This window comes from Neodiprion lecontei, chromosome 6 (assembly GCF_021901455.1).
Source record: "Neodiprion lecontei isolate iyNeoLeco1 chromosome 6, iyNeoLeco1.1, whole genome shotgun sequence".
Lineage (NCBI taxonomy): Eukaryota > Metazoa > Arthropoda > Insecta > Hymenoptera > Diprionidae > Neodiprion > Neodiprion lecontei.
Window position 1 is genome coordinate 30,614,399 of NC_060265.1, and position 19,536 is coordinate 30,633,934.

The window sequence follows — 19,536 nt, forward strand, 5'->3', positions numbered from 1 at the left end:
CGATTTGAGAACAATGCAAAGCTGCGAGATTCGTGACGGCTGCAGCGCGGGGGGGGGGGGGGGGATTGGTGAAGAGCTTTTTTGCGCGAAAATGGAGATCAGGATCGGCCGCGGCTGGGCTGCGGAAAGACGGAGGATATCCGAGATCCCGATCTCTGGATTCTGGCCGGAGGAGCAGACGGCGAGGAGAGAGAGGCACTCGTTCATCTCGGTGAGTTATACCCGTAATCCTGTTCTCAGTACCGCTGATCCCCTCGCTTTGTATTTATGCAAGCCCGCAGAGCGCCGCCGCGCCACACGGTGCTGTTATTTACCCGGGGGATGGGGCGGGGGGGGGCGGGGGGGGGGGGGAGGGAGTCGACTGTTCATTGAGAAAACTCGCGCCGCAAACCCTGCGATTCGCGCCCTTTGCAACCCTTACGTCCGTTCCGGAGTTTTGTTTTCCTCCAAGGAATACGGGAGTCGAACGAAGCGGGACCTGGCCCACCCAGTTAATGCCGGTTAAGCCTCGCTGCCGCCTGTTATTAACATCCCATACCGTACCACGTGTATACGCTCCGTGTATAATCACCCCAGGGTTTCTACCGGGTCGCTCGTTTTTAAACAATTAAACCGAATACTTCGGCCATCAAAACAGTCCTTAAAAGTGAGGATACTGTAAACCTTTTTCTGCCGGACGCAGGATAAAATTGTAGAGATCTCACTTTTCAGATTCTAAGTAAAACATACGAATTAGGATATAAAATTTGAGTTTTCATAAAAAAGAAAAAAAATTTCTCGCAGCTGCTTGCTATGGTTACACTGGTTACAAATATGTATGTTTATTTATTTCGAACACACGATTGAGATTTCCTCCTTCCTGTATCGCTAGTAATTCAACGTGCAAATGTTAAGAAGAAAAAAAACCTGTACAGTGTTTTGATGGAGTAAACATCCCCGAGAACAATGAACAAGCTGTAATAATTTTGGCTAAACCGGGAGTTTTCAGACCATGTATACGACAAGTTTGAAATATCGAGCACCCTGTATAAGGCATACAGGTCTCGACGCCAGACGCGAGGTGCACTGTATCACCCGTATAACTCCGCGAACGTTCGTTTGCATTCACACCTGTATTACATACTCGCATACCAGTTTGCTCAAGTTCTAGTTGGTGTATTGTTCAGCGTATACCGAAGTAACGTACTGTTCAGCTTAACCTGGTATAGGTAGTAAGCGTGGACATAATTATATACGTGTACAATGGCGCCTGCACGTAGATCTGCATATATATATATATATGTATGTATATATTGCATATACATTGATGCAACATATACATACACATTTGTATGTATATACACATCTAGGTGCGTTATGCTCGGTGCAGTGGGTGGGCTTTTAATTTTGCGGCGGTAGCGCGCTAATTTCCTCGGCCCGGCTTATTTAAGATTTGCGGGGCTTTTTAAAGTTCGCAGCTTTCATCGTGTTTCTCTTCGTCTCCTTGGTCGGGTCGGGTCGGGTCGGGTTGGGTTGGGTTGGGACGCGTCGCGGCGTCGAGGCGAGGGCAGGGCGAGGAGCGGTAGCGTGATTTAGGGCTTGTGCCGGCTTAATTCTCTAAACATTTTAACCGACCTTATTTCTCCTGCATTATTTCACCGTTAAAGTGGAGGCGAGCAGAGCGCAAACCGAGGGAGGAGGCGGGCTTAAGAAGACTTGGCTAAGTGGGCTGATACATAAATATGCAATTAATCAAGTTAACTGCGACGCGGACTTCTTATACACTTTCTCTTTACTTTTAACGCCCGAAGACAACGAGCCGGAACCTAAACTCACCCGCAAGAGACCCACCCCCACACCCACCCCTTTTCGCTCCTCAGCCTTAACCCTAGCGCTCAACCCTTAAACCTGACCTGCCGACTCACCTGCAACCCTCGCGGTCAGACTTACAAATTACTTACAGGCTCCTGTTTTCATTAAAACTTCTCCTCGGCACCCGAGCTGCTCCGTTTGTTTCAATTCGTACCGAGAAAACTAGCTTGTATTTTTATGAATCCACGTACGTATCGCCAATCTGTCCGTATCACAGTTTTCTCAGGAACACATTGTTAATGCTTTTCGAGTGCTTCGATGCCATTTGTCCCGTAATCCCGAGCAACGGCGCATCGGTATTGATATTAATGTTATTATTATTGTCGTTATTACTCGATGTCAAACGAGGCGTTTACATCTGTAACGAAAAGATGAATTTCTCGGCAACGTTTTTCGAATGATCTATCTCTGAAAATATTATAAAAATCTACGACCCCGTAGCGAGATGATTTTTCAGGGACCGCGCATCGGGGATGAAGATAAGCGTAGCATAAATTTCCAGATCCTAATGCAGGATGCCAGGGGCCAGCGTGACATCCCAAGGATACGAGAGGAGTTTTAATACTGCCCGTGTCACAGCTCAACTATTTACGGCCCCATCCCGTTTACGGATCCTCCGGTCCCATACGTACGAGGTTCACGAGCAAAGTACGGAAGTCGCGTAAACGTTCTGCACTCTCGTGCATCGGAGAGAAAAACCGGGCGAGAGCTACGTGGGGGTTTCCTTTCTGAAGCCTTTTACGAAGCCCGCAGGCCAGGCAAATCGCGCGACTGTAGCTCGCGGATGCGGAAACAGCTGCCCCGGAGAAGAGCAAAGAGGTGGGTAAGGGACGGAGGGAGGGAGGAGGCAGAAAGCACACGTGTCGCCGAGTCCCGGAGTGCAAAACACACTCGGCACGTACCTTCTCCGGTCCCATTCGGCGACGTTTGCATGCCGCGGGTCGCGGCATAAATATTAATTACCCTGCAGCGGGAGGAATAAAATGGAAGAAATTCAGCGCCGCATCTTCGGCCGAACGAGGCGACGTTGCATCCCTAACGAGAAACCCGGTGCCCGGCTGTTATATCCTTAAACTCTGCAAGCTGCGCGCGGTCCGAGGCATCAGGGATGAGGGATCAGGGATGAGGGATGAGGGTTTAGGGTTGAGGGGAAACACGCCTGCCAGGAATAATACGGCCCCGTTTTCGGGCTTGATTGCTTGATTTCGGCAAACATTTCTTTCGTTCCAGCGTCTGAAATTAGGCTGCGGTCCAACCCCCGAATCGCCCTCCCCCAAACGGCACCGGTGAACTTCGCCGAGCAACTCGGCGGTACAACTCTGTCCAACTATGTCCGACTCGACTCAGGTCCGGCATACCAAACCAGCCAGCCAGACTCTTGCCTCGCTGCTCCGCACGTCTTTTAATCGAATCTCTATCTTCGCCGTGTCTTACGCTCGACTTTCGACCAGTCTGCGGGACAATAGTTGAGGAGAATGGAAAGAAAAACTTATTTTAATCAGGGGACGCGGGGAGAATCGAGGATGAATCTGACCCGCAGCCTCCTCCTCCTCCTCCTCCTCCTCCTCCTCCTCTATCCGACTATTTATGAACGGTTCAAATTTCGCCGAGATGTCTTGAACAGAGAGAAGGAGGCTGACTCGGAGATTTTAGGGTTGAGATCAAAGAGTGGAGGGAATTGGTACTTATGGTATCGGATTATGGAATCGGCGTGTCTGGTTATTCGTCGAGTTTCATCATCTCGGTCCCGGATCATTACGAACCGCGTGCTTTCCACCGTCGTTCACGTTATACCGCTGTTACACAATCGATGCTTGTCATCCGACAAACAATGAGGGCTTAAACCAGCAGGCAGTTATCGTCAGGACTTACACACAAAGGATTCCGTTTCAAACAAAAGTGGATTAACTTGCCCGAGGATGCTCGAAACCCGGTTACTTTTTCTCTCTCTTTCGAGCATTACCTTTCTCGTAAGCCTTCCGTAAGCCAGATTTGTTTAATACTTATCGCTCTAAACCGGAATTCATCCACTTCGAACAACTTGCTCGTTATCGCTGGCGGTGAATTAGTAGGTAATCCCTTTAGGTGGACGCGTTATAAGCGTTGATGTGATTTTTCCCCCTTTTTCTCTTTTTCTTTTCATCTTTAATTTTACAGGCACGATAGACCGCAAGTGTTTCATCGACAAGTTTATCGGAAGATTAAAAATTCTCCCATTACTTTTCACACTCGCTCATATCGTTTCGAGAATCGTGAGTACCTACCGCCAAATTTACACCACAAAGAGTCTCGAGAATCCCGCAGTGGATTCCCAGCAACGGCGAAATCGTTTTATACTTGTACCTACACGTATGAACATCGCGTGCAAAGTGAAGATTAGCGCCTTGAGCAGCTAGCTGCGGTGCAATTTATATATTCACCCAAGCCCAACATACGTATGCCGTTTCAGAAAGTACAGACTTGAACGAAATCTTTTAACCCAATATTTTTACCCTGGAGAGTTGGCAAAGCGGCTGTAAATTTGTTGAAATATTCGCTGAGTCGAAACGTTTCTACCTTGGCAAGAATTTTCGTCAAAACTTGAACCTCGTTTTGGAGAATGAGCAAAAGAGCCTGCTGAAATTTTGGAAAAAGACCGCCATGCGTCGTTTCCAAGATGCACTCAACTCGGCCCATCCGCGCTCATCGCTTTTCGCCCGTTCTCCGAATTCTCGGTTACCCTTGGGCTGAAAAAAATCAGGGCAGAGCACTGAAACAGTCTCACTTGGAGGCAGGTAATTATTGACCTGCGGGTCGAGAATAGTTAGCGAAGTAGCCGACAGATGTCGGGAGCGGGAGGCGGCAGGGGCGGGGGATGGTGCTGGATTTTTCCCCGGCGTCGGTGGTGATGCGAATATAATATCCGTTTCGCGCCATTTATAACGTGCAGAATCTTAATGACCTCTATTGTAGATCGCGGCCTTAGCTGGAGGACGGAGGGGGAAGCGAATAGCTGGAAAGCCGTGAAACCAAAGGGTTTTTAATAAGCGGCTGCACCCTTCTTTCCGTTCGAACGAACCCTGCAGCAGTAGGCGGCGAGCAACCCTTCGCCTCTCATCCTGAAAGAAAAATAACTCTCCGTGTTGGTCCTGCACGCGCCGCGTCTCTCTTTCTCTCCGTTAGCCCGCCGTTCGCGTCGACGTCAGCTTGAGCGATCTAGTTTTGACTCGTTCGAGACTTTGATAAATGCCGAGATTTACTACGACGAGGAATCGTTTGTACGCACACCTACCCGCCCGTGTATCGGCCAGAAATCGGCTCCAGCACCCTTTTGACTCCTCGAATTACGCCCAGTCACTCTTTCCCCGTAGCCTCGGCCTTCCGTTATTACAAGCAAGGCACAGACGAGTGTATTTACCCGAAACCGATCGCGTTAATCACGTATCATCGAGCCAATAATTTCACCGAAAATTCACAGACGATGGAAAAGTCCGGGTGCCGCAGAGCCGCAGGATTCTCGCGAACGAGTCGCTCGCGCTCTCCGCTAGAACAATGATTATTCAGAAAATTATTCAAAGTAATTAAAATGCAGATAAGACGCACAAATCATCGAGATTTTTCCAGTGTGCCCTGTGGAAGAAGACGATGAGGACGAGGAGGGGGTGGAAAGAGGGTGAAAGAACGGCCCCAGGGCGCCGAGAGAGACGGTAACGCCGGTCTTGCGCGAGGGGGCGACTGAATATATATACATGAATGAATGAAATATGTAGGTGTACTCTGAATAAGGAACGAAGAGGAGCGGCGAACGGCTCCTCGGAGATACTCTGAGAGAATATTCAAGCGGCGCTGCTTAACGCGTACGTGAAGCTCGACGGCCAGATCCATATACCCATCCTGGTTGTAACGCGAACGCTTAATGCTGCCGTGCCGGTGTGTCGGATGCGGGGGAGATGGAAGAATAAACAACAAAGCCGGAGAAACGGTGAGCGAAACAAATGGTGTAAAGTGATGCGATCGCAGGAGGAGTCGGAAGGTTGGTGGGGGGAGGGGGGAGGATCGTTCCACGATATGGCGAAAGAGAGGAAATTTTTTGACGAAATAAAAATAAGAAAAAGAATCTACTTGACTCTGAACCCGGCCCGACGATTGATCGTCTCGAAGATGCCCGACGAAGAGCCCGATACATGTATACGCTCAACAAATTTTTAAACAATAGTACAACCAGCCTTGTGTCTACCCGACGCCTGAACCTCGACGAACGAACGAGCCATTAATCACGAGTATTAAAAGAAAATTAATTGTAGTTGTGCAACTCGAATGACCCCCGTGTGATGAACGACGGAAAAACTCCCACTCTCTTACTATACTTCTATTCATCTCCCTTGCCGCTATCGCCGGACGTCTACTCAGACTTTGCTGCACCTCTCATACTTTATGCAGCTAGTGTTTCAACCGTGTCGCGTACATCTTCTCTCCGTCACTCTCTCACCCTCTCTCTGTCAGGATTATTTCACGCAATCGTTACGTTGGGGAAACAAATGGCGTGTAAATTGCCAAAGTTTCCAGAGACTCGTCACTGCGATCGGTGTTCGTTTGTGGATCTGATTTCGACCTTGCTACCTTTAGATTTAACTTGAACGTCGATTTGAATTTGAATTTGGGGCTTTGTGAAAGTCTTGTTCCAATCGATAGGTAAACTCACTTTCATTTCTAGTTAATTGTTCAGCTTCAAAAACAAAGGACAGTTCGATGTGTCTAATTATGAACTAAATTTCGGTACTTGTAAACGGAAACCAGAAGCTATCCCTTCTTCGTCGACTCGTATTTCTTCTACCGTCTACCCCCACACTTCAAACCGGAAGCTCCGGCGTAATCTGAGGTGCATTTACGGCTGTGGTATCGAGTCTATATTTCGGAGTGAAATCCGACGGGGGTTTCGAAGAGAGAAAGAAGTCGTCCGTAGCGAGACGAACAACGATCCCTGGCGATGTTGGGTGTCGGAGCTCACCGGTTGAGTCCCCTTTGGTTTTCCATCCCGTTTTGGGGACATGAAAATCCGTGCGGCGAACGGGTGCGGCAAACGCCCTGAATTATTCGCGGCAACGTCCCATCCATTATATGGTCCAGGGCCGGTGACCTCCCTCCGCGTTCCCTTTTTCCCAGTTTCCGGGATCCCCAAGCACCAAGTCGCAGTAATTAACTATCAATTCACTCGATCGAGACCCTGCCGACTAAATCTTTCGCAAGCTCCTTCGTTATTTAGTGTCCGGATCAGTTGCGGCGTTAACCAGCCGGGGACGAGGCGCCGGGGCATCCCGACGCCCGCGCCGGAAGAGCGAGAGAGAGAGCAAGAGAGGGAGCGAAGAGAAGAAACCTGCGGAGGAGAAGGAGAGACGCGGCTCGAGGGCGCAGATGGCGCGCGTCCTCCGCCATGGTATCGCCCTCGGATATTTAGACGCTCTAAGTTTCCGAGTAAACGTACAGTCGCCTAACCCGCTCGCTGCTGCAGCAGCGGCAAAGGCAGAGGCCCCGAAGCCCCGGGGCTGCCATTCCTCCGAACCTGGGTAGGTATAATACAAGATGTACCGAAGCTCCGAGACTTTCTCCGCAGTGAAAAACAAACACCCCGGAGAACGATTTTCACCCCCGAAACCAAAAGATCGGTGAGAACTTTTCGGCACGCGCGCGAAGAGGACGCAGCGCGTCGCGACGCAATTCCGGGCGAGCCACATCCCGCGGGGACGGAGGAATAACGAGAGGGTGTTTATCCAGGATTAGGATCGCGTTTCTGTCTCCTACTTCGCAAGCGCCGACTGAACAAATTAGCGCCGCCGGCCGGCCGGCTCTCTTTGTCCTTTGTCGATGCCTTTGCTCCGCTTCCACCCTCGGCCTCGGCACTTTTCTCAGCGGACTGACAAAGGACGCGGGGAACGAACCTTGATCGTCGAAGGATCCTTACCTACGGGCTATTATGGGATGCGGATCAATTAATTGTTCCGCCTCATTGGCTTGAGGTCCGGCTTTTTGCGCCATGTTACAACCCCCGTTTCTCGATTCGCGATGTTTTTTCTTTTCTCCTCTCGTCTCCTCTCCTCCCTTCATACTCTCGTTTAGTTCTCTTTTCTTTGGTCCTCGATTTCATTCCCAGTAGAAAAACAAATTGATATTCAACCCTCCTACGATTTCAATCCAAAGGCATTTTCGTACGGCGAAATCTCAGGAAGGAATTGCCACCTTGTATAACAGAAGGCAGAAGAAAAAGTAAACACACCGTCACGCGAGATAGCGGGTGGATCTTGGTTATACGTTACTTTTTATTTCGTTACACCGGCGGCAGGGGGACTGAGAGAACAAGATGGTGGGCGGCGGTGAGGATAAAACGGCAGGTAGAGCACAGTGGGCGGAAATAGAGGATGCAATAAATAAAGGAGCAGTCAGAAATGCTGCCGGAGAGTGAAACCAGACGGACAAACAGTGGCCGCAAGCGATGCCGCGTTGACGTGCGGGTAACCGCTGATGCCGATCCTCTGAACTGTGCATGGCATGTGACAGCCTCGGTCACAGGAAGGGGTTTCATCCGTGGCGGAAACTCTCGTGCCATGGCTGAGAGGAGAAAGTGCGAACTGGATATTCAATTACGGAATGAGCCGAGCCGGCAAGCTTTACGACGTGCCGCGATCCGGGACGATCTTTGGTCAGCCTCAGCGGGGATGAAAGATGGACGAAGGAACGAATAAAAAACGGATCTCGACTTTCGGGGGATGGACCCTGGAATTAAATAGAGAAGAAAATGGCGCGGGAGAAAAAGTCGGGGATGAACTGTAACCAAAATTCAACCCCCCGCTGTGCCGCCCGAAGACAAAGGACTGTTCATGCCGCGGGGCGCAGAGCGAGAACCGCGACGAATTCAACCCGCCTTTCACCCCCACCCGACGGAGTCGGGGAGAAATACGTATCCAGTTAGTTTTACACCGCCGCCACCGCCGCTGCTCCAATTGATTTTAAATCGATTGTCGTTTGAGCGATTTTCAATTGATCGATTACCGCGAAACCGGGGGGGAAACGAGAAGTCGGATACCCGGTGTGTGTACGTCTATATAGGCGGGTTGAAACTTCCCCGAAGGCTAGACTCGCGCTCCTCCGACTCCGTGGGATCCGGCTGATGGGGGCTCACAATTGAACCCCCGCGGCAATTGAGCTCCGCCCCTCGTGGACCGGCTTGTTTTATCAGGCCGTTCAGACCGCGCATTTTTCACTCTGTATAACCACGCTGTGATCGACTGCGGTATTTTATTTTCTCAAGATTCGGGCAAACACTGGAAAATGACGCGAGGACGCGAACAAGCTGCACGTTGTAAAATCAGGCGCTAGATCGTTGTCTCCGAGTTATCTTTCCCTCGCTTTGTCATCCATCCATGCACTGCGCTGAATCTGGATCAGTTTGATCCGCATTTGACACACCGATATAAAGAAATGTTTAATTTTGATGAACAAAAATTTTTATCCAGTTATAAGTAAATTTTGTGATTGTATACAACTCAGTAAACGCTGTCTCACTGTATTAACACTACTAAATTTTTGTCGATCCCGCAAACTTTTTTTTTCCATCTATATTTTTACCCAAGCGAAATTTTTTGCGAATCGAAGATGTTAAATATTATTTTATCGCGGTGACCAATTGGTGACTCCGATGATTTGGCAAATTTGACCGCACTTTAACGACCGTATAAACTTACAATTAGTGAACTGTACGAATGAATTTAAAATGTCATAAAATAAGTGTTACTTCGTTACGTTCGCTAAATCAGTATCGAAGTTCCCTGTGCATACAAGTAAATAAATTTTATTCGAATGTATTTTTTTCAATATCCGAGCAATTAGGTACTCGATTAATTTTAGTATTTTAAACAAAGCATCGCGTCCTCTCGAAAAATTTTACCACACATTGCGTCTTAAAATCGATTACCTATATCGACAATACAAAAAATTAACCGAAACTATCGTTACAGTTTGTATTATCTTCATATCGGTACGTTGTTCGCACAAACGCGAAATAACTTGGCACGTACGTTCGACAAAAGTTCCGCAGCTTTCGCACCGCAGTCGCACTACGCAACCGATGTACGTGGAAAGCAATCTATCCACAAGGTTTATAACAGAATTTCCCATAAACCCGATGAACTTTACCCCTCGCTGCACGCGTAGGCATCGCGCCATCAGGCTAGAGGCAGTCGCTGCAGGTTCTTCAAGATACCGGAGTGCTAATAGTGCGGGAACGAGTTTGACGGGTGATTACGGTAACGGCGTAAACGAGGGTGGCACGCAGGTGCTGCCAAACGAGATATGCCCCGCACCTTTAACCCTGGACGGGAAGCGAGAGTCCCTCCCGCTGATCGAGCGCCACGGCGTAAGACGTTTTTATTAATTTCTCTCGGATACAATTAGTTGTTCTATTCGTCAGCGACGCGTTTCATTAACTTTCCCTCGCGCCTCCTCGCCCTCTGGCAAATTCTTCTTTCCTCCTCCTCCTCCTCCTCGGGAAAGCGTGTAGAGGTCAAAGGGAACTCGGATCACGCGGCTATCGCCCCAGTCAAAGATCGACAGATTGGTTCTGATTGGCCCCTGATTGCCCGTGATTGGGGACTATTGGCCCTGCGGCGCCGTCGTAACGTCCACCTTCCTTATTCCCCGTTGTTCGTTGCTTTATTTCCTCCCGTTGTTTCCGCCTTCATCATTCTCCTATCGATATTTTTCCTCACTCCTCTCCATCCTCTTCTCTTTTTCCCCATTCCTCGTCCGCTTCTTCCGATACTTCTTCGTCTCCTTCTTTTCCCCGAATCTTTTTTCCCCCGTGATCAGATGGACCAAAACGACAAATAATAATCGTCGACCGGCTGTTACCCGGCCACTGCTAAATCACCCCTGACCTCCGCGATCTCTCTCGTTATTTATCCCTAATTAGCGGCAATTAACAATGTAATTGATTACGCGGCGTACGCAACAACCTCTGTGACAACGGCCGCTGGTTCCGTTCTGCAGCGTGTAATTATTTTAAAAGGAAAATTTTACCCACCATGTACGAGCCTGGCGGTGACCCCGGTTTATAAACGGCGCATGAAGAGCGCACGTGTGTTGTGTAGCGGAGAATCCCTTTGTACGCCGGTGCTCTTCATGTACCGGTCCCCCCAATTTCTCAGGGGTAATTGCTCTATTAATTTTCGCTCGAAATTGGAACGCTTTGTCGGCTGAGGCTGCAGGCCGTCCTGACGAGACTCGGGGAAACTGAAATATCGCACGATCATCTTCGTCGCGACGAATCTTTGCCGCAATTTATTTATCTTCATTTTCTTCTTCGACTTCATCCCTTGACGAGACAGGTACCGCTGCAAATTCAACGCCGTTCAGACACGTGTCAAACGAACGACGGTCTTCAAGAGAAGAGAGCAAAGTTTGCCGTAACACCTATTCTTGGAAAACTTTCTTCATAGACTCAGGGGTTGATGTGCAAAACATTTTCTCATAAAAATTTCACCAATGTCAGCCTGACCGCCGGGCACGGATCGGTCAAAGAATTAAAAAGTTATAAATTCAAAAAGCGAAACTAAAGTTACGCGGTCAAATTTTGTCGCAAGAGCGTATCCTCGGACATGAAAAAAGAACAAAGAAAAAAAAAATTGAATTGGAGTAATCGAACTTTGATCCTTTGTTTTTTGTTCGCCCTCTCCCCGCAAATAATATGCATCGGCTATCACTTGTCCCAAAATAGAAAATTTCCCGATCAGGTAGACGAGGTCGACCTATCCGTTTTGGCAATTACTATAAATCAGAATCGCAGCCGATATTTAATCCGGGGCTATACGAGGGTGAGGATTTGCCGCAGGGTCGCACGCGAGCGGTCCCTGGTGTACGGTCAGTGTAAAGACAGAGCTGGATAGCTCTGGACAATGCATATTATCGGTTATTAATCTCCGGAACCGCGATAGCTACGAGAAGATTCCGTTGCGTGGAGGCCGCGCGGGCAAAGCGGTGAAAACGCACGGCCGGAGGGTCGCTGAGGTCGATCAAACAGCCCGGGTAAATACTATTAACCTTGAACCAATCGCCCCGGCAACCCCGCGTCGCCTTCCTTTCCCTTCTCCTGATTGCTGGTACTGTATTGCCGCAGACGTATCCGCACAGCTCGAAGAATTACCGACTCCGGGAGTAGCACGAAAATAAAAGAAAAGCAAAGAAAAGTGAGCCTGACGACGAGTTTGAACGGGGGTGCAGGAGAAAATTTGAGGAAGAAGGGAATTTTTGGTGGAGAAAAAATGAACGAACGGCGAAGCTTGCGTAGCCCGTCGATATAGCCGCGCACGAACTCGACGCTGATACATAAAGTGAAGAGTGAAAATGACGAAATAAAAAATCTAAACGACTGTGTATCCGTCATTCTACGTCGCATCCCTCGCTTATTATCACCACAGGCACCGTTTTCCTGGAAAATATGAGCTTGCGATTTGGGATACCGAACGCGAGCGAAGAGAGATCGTCGAATTAAAACACCCGTTGTGACGGTGCGAATTGCGATTCTCATCGCGGCGTATCTGCGCCGAGCTGTGACGATTATACGCGCTGGGCCGTTTTTTGGATTACTTTTATCTCCCGTGTACCGGAACGTTTGTTTTCATCTTGGGTTCCATCGGATGCTCGTGATTATGCCGCAGCGAGTTTGTGTGCGTCAATGACAGCCGATATCGCCTGGATATCAAATCATGCGGAAAAGAAAACCTCTCGTATCAATCGAAAATTACATTTTGAACGGCAAGGGATAGAGTTGCTCAATGTATACTCTGTCACTCATCTTTCAGGTGATATAATCTTTCGCCTGGGGAAACGATCACTGGCCTAAGTGACAGCGCTAAATCAGAAAGGACACGTGCCAAAGTGAAGAGAGAAATGAAAGCCCCGTGAATCGCTTACTTTGACGCTGTTGATGAAAGATAAAGCTGGAACACACGACACTTTTTGGTGAAACCAACGCAATTTCTTTGAGGCAAAGTCGTTTCCACCATTTCTCATCACCGTCAGAGACACGGGCAATTGCAGCGGTTCCAGTAACGCTCGAACGCAATTCCGGAAAGCGTTCTTCGCCACGATTACCGCACCGTGCGCGATGTCACTTACTCGAGACTGATTTGCACGAATTGCCGGGTTCGTTACGAGCCGGAGACATGCGTTGGGCTTAGCTAAGCCGTTGCGAAGGCGATTGGCAATCACTCTCGTTGCGAGCTGACCGAGTGGCTGATGGTTTTCTCACCAGTTCGGAAGGTATAATCCAGTATTTACGAAGGGACTCGGTTGCGTGCTGCTCGGTCATAACTATCGAAGTCGAGCAACAACTTTTGTCTTATCAGCTGGGGCCCTAGTCGACCCTGCGAGGGAAGCCCCCAGTAGGCCCAGGGCGGGCGTCTCATGGGACTCGGGCTGACTCTTGCCGACCGACACAACGAGACCCGGTGCACCGAGTGAACTATTTGCCCCCAAGACGAAGGGGGCCGAGAGGATCGTTGACGGCCGGGGTGAGAGAATGGAAATGGATAACGGGGACGAGGAGTCGTCAAAACCATTTGGGACGGAACTTAGAATTGAGATTTAAGTTATTGACAAGCTACTTTGGCCGGCCCCGCGGTTTATCCCGCGTGGCCCACTGCCTCCAGATTTCCCCAGGGACTCAACCCTTGAGCAGCAGCCGTTCTTCTGCCCACAATCATCCCTCCACACCCCTCCAACCGTCACTCGTCGCTTCCCTGGTATTAATCACGAGCATGCCGTCTCGCCTCACCTCGGCTAGCGGATCTTTCCACCTGCACAGACGTCGATGGAAATTTTAATCTCGAACAACCCTCCCGCGCGTCTCTTCATTTCACGCCAACACACCTATTCCTTCGTGCCCTGGAATCGCTCCACTATTTCGAAATCCTCTCGTTTTACCGGCTGCGGACGCTCTACTCCTTGATTAATCAACGATCGGTCGAAGACGTGAGCGAAATAAATTAATGGACTCGAAATATCCACAACTCGAAAATTTGTCTGACCCAGTCTCACATCTGCCATCGAGCGAACCTTGGTTGTGACGATGAACGGAACGACCCTTCATAGTCGCGTATAACCAGATATCTGAGGCCCCGGATCGACGATTGAATTTCCGAAAGACGCGGGCGGCGACTTAGTGAGTAAAAGCTACATCGGGTGGCGGTTTTAGATGTGCATGTACATGTGGAGGGCGGGTCGGTGTACCTACACTTCGATGCGGCCGTGGTTGGTAATACCTGGCGATGTGGCAGGGTGAAAGGTAGACGGCAGCCCGTTACTGCGAAACTGAACTGAACGGAACGAAACGAAACGAAACGGAACGTTTCACCGTGAGGTTCTTTGAAGGGAGGGCGCGAATTGAAAGGAGGTTGTTAATGATTTCCTCTCGGCAAATCGGGGAACCAGATCCGACCCGTTGAGGAAACAGAGAAAAAGGAAAGCAAAGCCGCTGCACAGACGGGCGGAGAAAGAAGGACCGGACCGATTCGCGGCGGAATGAAGGCGAAAAGGAAGGCTCAGAACGCGGAGCAGCTGTGTGTCTGTATAGATGAGACGAGGAGGGAAAAAGAGGAAAACAATCTGAGAAGGTACGGCGAGAAATCCGACGGTTACCTTACACCGTGTTGCAGAAATGAGCGAGGGTCAAAATGTCGGGGTGGCGAGGAGACGGAAGAGGCCAAAGGGGGAATTCAATCTCTATCAACGAGAAGCGGGGCGAAACGTCCCCCTACCCGCCCACTTCTAATCACGGATTACGATTAGTACGGTATTATGCCTCGGTCCCCGGTGCAGCTGAATTACAAACGGATACAGTAATTGCACCGTGTAGACCTCTCCCCGTCCCACTGCGTCCCTGCACGATACCGCGGGTATTCTTCGTCGTCTCGATGCAGCGGCACGTGGAAGGCGGTACGTACTACACACGGTGTCGTCGGAGCAGACTTGATCTCACGTTAATGCGAGGCAACACCGTGAAATTATCTACATCTGCGATTTGCGGAAAGCCCTGCGGCCCCTTTTCCTTCCACCCCCAGCCCCGCGAAATCGGCTTTGGTCTTGCGCAACCCGCGCTGGATTCTGTTTGTCCAACATCCAGCAGAACCATCGATTGCGATTGGCGCGATATACCCTGTAGAGCTTTTCGATCCCTCCGGAGGGAAGAATCGAGGATAATACACGTAGGCATGGCAGTAATTTGCGGCTGCAGTGGCCGTTCGCCGCGGCCTGGCGAGGCTAAGGAGTCTCTTGAGCCTAGCCTAGACTTCTAAGTTCCGCAATGCAGTCTCGCGGTCGACTAACACGGTCGTCCACGTTCAAAAGTGGCTACGGGAACCTCTGTAACGAGGGGAATTAACCTCCAAGTTTAACGCGATACAACAGTCCACGTTGCGTACGGGTAGAGACGGTGGAACGTGTGGGTGAAGTCTGGAGCGTCACACAGGCGCGAAGGCCGAGGCGAGTGTACTTACCGCTCCTACCACCCGGGCCCAATCCCTTTGGTCGGGGCTATATTCCCGGTCGTTACTTGAAATTGCACCGCGTTCCATTGGCTAAGCTTTTCGCTTCCAATCGCATTCGCATCCTCGCATATTCTCACGGAAATACCCCGCAGGAGAGCCAGAGAGCGTCCTGGAAACAGAGCAACCTTACACCCGCCAGCCAGCCGAGCATTGATCGTCGTATTAGGTCCGTGCACGCTTGTCGCCCCCCACCCCCTCCCCCCCGGACCCCGTTATCGTACACCCCATTGATGCTTCGATCGATCGACGAGTGTCACGAGCTAATCAAATTCATTAGCCTCAACGATACCTACGGTAAGCGAATCGCATTCACCTGGGGATCCTCGCTACGGGGTCTAACGATACCTGAAAAGCTCGAATCCACCGAGCACCCGCTTGCTTCTGCATCAATTATCAACAAGAGAATCCTTGGCACTCCCATTTAGAACCGTCAAAACTTCTCGGCGTATGAATCTGCATTACCGGGGCTGAAACTACTCGGCTCAGGTCCGACACGAGGCCAGGTGGGGATTGCGGGGGTTCGAGTCAGACCCTGCGGCGCAGACGCTCGTGTTCCTCCTCTTGGCTTGGGATTCCAACTGCATCCCGCGAAACCGGGAATGACATATTCCTGCGGCATTGCCCGTTTGAGCGAGAACGTTACTCCTCACCTGTCGCCTGGCAACCGGCTGCTGGTCCTAAACTTTGACCGCTGTTGCTGAATAAACTTCTACTCGGTGGGCGAAACTCTATATCCCAACAAGGCAAATTCCCGACTCCGCGGCTCACCGCCCGTGCCAATTCGATCATCGATCTTTCGCGAAGCCGCCCGGACATCCGACTTGAATTTTTCAATTCAGGATCAGCCCTTGTCTTCCGGATTATATTTCCTGCCGGTTTCGCCGACGTTCCTCGGTCTGACGAAATCTTCCTTATTTCGAGAGCGGATAAACCACCTCAACGGAGAAACTGAGCACACTCACCTTGTCCAAGAAGAGCCGCTGGTTGAGGGCGGCGAGAGCTGCGGCCGCTCCGAGGTGGTCAGCAAACTCGACAAAGGCGTAGGGGTCGTTGCCGGGCTGAAACAGAGAGGATGAGAGTCAGGTGAGCGAGCATTCGCATCCTCGGGCGAAGGATAAGACGGAGGAAAATCTAGAAAGCCGGGAAGCCCGTTACCATGGCACATGACGCGAACAACCAATCATCTTCCACTCACGTTACCATACCTGCCGCATGCGGAAGTACGGTAATGCACGGCTTTGGTAGGATAGTGGCTGAGTGCAGCGACGTGGTAGAAAAACCATCGAGAGCCGTAACATAACCGTGAGAATATTTTCTCCTTGCAACGGCGATACACGTCGTGATTCGAGGAGCGAAATATCCACCCTGATACAATAACCGTAACACATCCCCGCAGCCAGCGAGTAAACCATCCACCTTCCTTTTCCACCCTCAGAAATCGTCCCCCTCCACTTCGGGTGTCGACGTTCCGAATATCTACGCAAGCTCGAATGCATCTCGAGCAGATATTGAAATAGCCAGCGAACTGATCAACTATCGTTGGTCGATGCCGTGCACCTACATATCTGGATATTTGGAAGCCAACCAGAAAAGGCGTTCGATTGATATTCAAGACCTGCGAGAGGTGAATGAATATCTCTTCTACCTGAACGATCATTCCGCTACCGTTTTTCGGTAAGCCGTGGCATGTGAACCACTTCGGCATACATTGCTCCGTGCTATTTGTTCGAGGGCCTATCAGATTTTGGATACTGGAATTGGGTGGATAATCCGATTAGTCAGCGTCAAACAGAGCCAAACCGCATAGACGTCCGGTACAAAACGGACCGGGCATCTCTTTGCTGCTCATACTCGTGCATACTTGTGGTGCAAATGCCGCGTTGGAGTTTACAGTTGGATGAAAAAAAGTTTCGAATGATGGGAAGGGGGGAAACCTCTGACAAATACGTATGTACGAGAGAGATAAGTATCGAAACGGGTATACCGACGCAGGTCACTAATTACTTATTGTAACTTTAATTAGCAATTAGAGAACGCGTTAATTGTGCCCTGTAGTAATTGGCTCCCCTCTGCCCTCTGCCATCCGCAGTTGGCGTTCGAGAACTGCGTGCGGCCGCGTGCTTTCCCGTTTTCGTGTATACATACAATTATATGTTACGTACAAAATCTGACCCTTCGCAGTGGATCAGGTCGTTGGATATTCGATCGGGATCCGAAATGTTGCAGCTGAAGCTGAAAATTGAAATTTTGTGTTTACACCGGCAGCTCTAAACGGGTTAAAAAGCTTGCCCGGTTTCGATATGTGCGTTTGAGATTCATTTTTCACTCATGCGCGGCTGACCAACTCTATTTGATTAACGTTTATTTTTGCAGTAATTCAATAATCTGAAACGAAAAAAATTTGCGGCGTAATATTTTTTCGGAACAATTTATTATTGTCACGTATAAAAAGATGAGTTTGAACCTCAAATACATCGGGGATTATATATTTTCCAATATCGGGTGAAATTTTTTTTTAAAATATGTCGCCACTTTGCCTCCGTTATTTGAAATTTCAATATCCTTTTAATCCTATGCGTAACTATTTTCACGAATTGAGCAGCGTTATGGAAAAATTTTCAATGGAACAAAAGCAGCGCTTAGGATTTTGACGATCGCTTTGTAACAGAAATTTCGACTGTCTCAGAGTCCCAAGCCTTTGACCACCCTTCTTCTACTTCCAAGTCTTCGGTTCCGTCGAACTTTGACCGCTCTGCATCCGGCCCACCTTGACTCGCAGGGTGGAACTGGATAATAATTTCAAGAGCATCAACTTTCTTCACAGCGATAACGAATAAAGGGACGCGAGTAAGCGGCGTGACGACGCGAACCCCGTTGCGGATCCTTAATTGATCGATTCGAGCGTCACGGTCCGGCCGTCGTGAAAGTTCCGAGTCCGGCGTCGCGCCGCATCGCGTCGGGCGAAAAAGAATCGATCTGGGGGGCGACGGGACGCAAAGATTAGCGGACCGGTCCATTAGAGGGTCCATTAAGGGGTGATTTCACCCCCGTTCTCCGAACGGCGATGCTGCCGGCGGACCAACGCTCAATTGAGCATCGACCGTCGCCCCCGTTTGTCCGGCAGACCCAGGATCGCTGCACCTCGCAGGTACCTCCCGGAACCCCGTTGCACCAACGGGAACCGGGCATAATCAGCCGAAATGAAGTACCGACGTCCCCGGGGCAGCCGGCTGCTGTGTCCCTGGAGCGTGATGTGTCCTCCCTAATTACAACGTCCGCTGGTGTTCCCTCCGCAGTCTCCGGACCCTGGAACAGGGACGGTTCGATGCGGCTGCGAGTGCGGAATCGGACCGTGCCACCCTCCCTCCTCGTCGTCGATACGACGCGAACCCCGTGACCCCTATCCCTCCGAATTTCAAACTACAACAATGTTCGGCGGAAGGGTTGAAGAGGTAGGGGTGGGTTGTGGTGAATTCGCTATCAGCTGGACAGGGAGAAGTTTGTGGATATCGATTTTCGAAAGAACTGGGATACAGATTTTTCGCCCGATTTTCATCAACCCCACGGAATCCCGTCAACTCAGCCGTCGATCCATGGTCGCCGATCAATTTAAACATAATTAACCCTATAATTTAGTTACAAAGATGATTACTTTCCAGGCGACTTTTGTATCCGATTACAGTCCACTCGATACGCGTGAAATGACGGGACAGATCGAAATTATACCGTCCGTTAGGCTAGCGGATGGATATTGGGTAGCAATATCTGAGAAGAAGGCCAAGAGCAAGGCGGCGATCCGTCGTAGCCCTGATCTCGGGGTGCGATCTTTACTGCGTGAAATCCATTATTTTCCCTCATCCCCTCCCCCCCCCCCGCCGGCCCTACGATCCGCCATTAGATCTCTCGAGGTGATTTTCAACGCGGCGTTTTCGTTTAGCAGTTTTTCTTCCGGTTGTCCGGCTTATGACGGCCGGCGGCCCCACGTAGGTACGTCTATGCCCACCCTTTCCCCATCCGCCGTTTCGCGCCCCTTATGTCCGAGTCCGGTCGGCGATCGTTGCCGCAGGTTTATACACGGGGGTAAGATTTATTTGGCCGTTTTTTCCACCTC

The 19,536-nt window shown here is 50.1% G+C and overlaps 1 protein-coding gene across 1 annotated transcript in view; it reads right to left on the bottom strand.

The window, feature by feature from the left end:
- The window catches only part of LOC107224420 (nucleolysin TIAR), a 310,510-nt gene extending 294,033 nt beyond the window's left edge, over window positions 1–16,477 (bottom strand). The window contains exon 1 of the mRNA XM_046744107.1: window positions 16,388–16,477. The gene's annotated coding sequence lies outside the window, so the exon portion shown is untranslated. The remainder of the gene's footprint in view (window positions 1–16,387) is intronic.
- Between the last annotated feature and the right edge of the window lie 3,059 nt (window positions 16,478–19,536).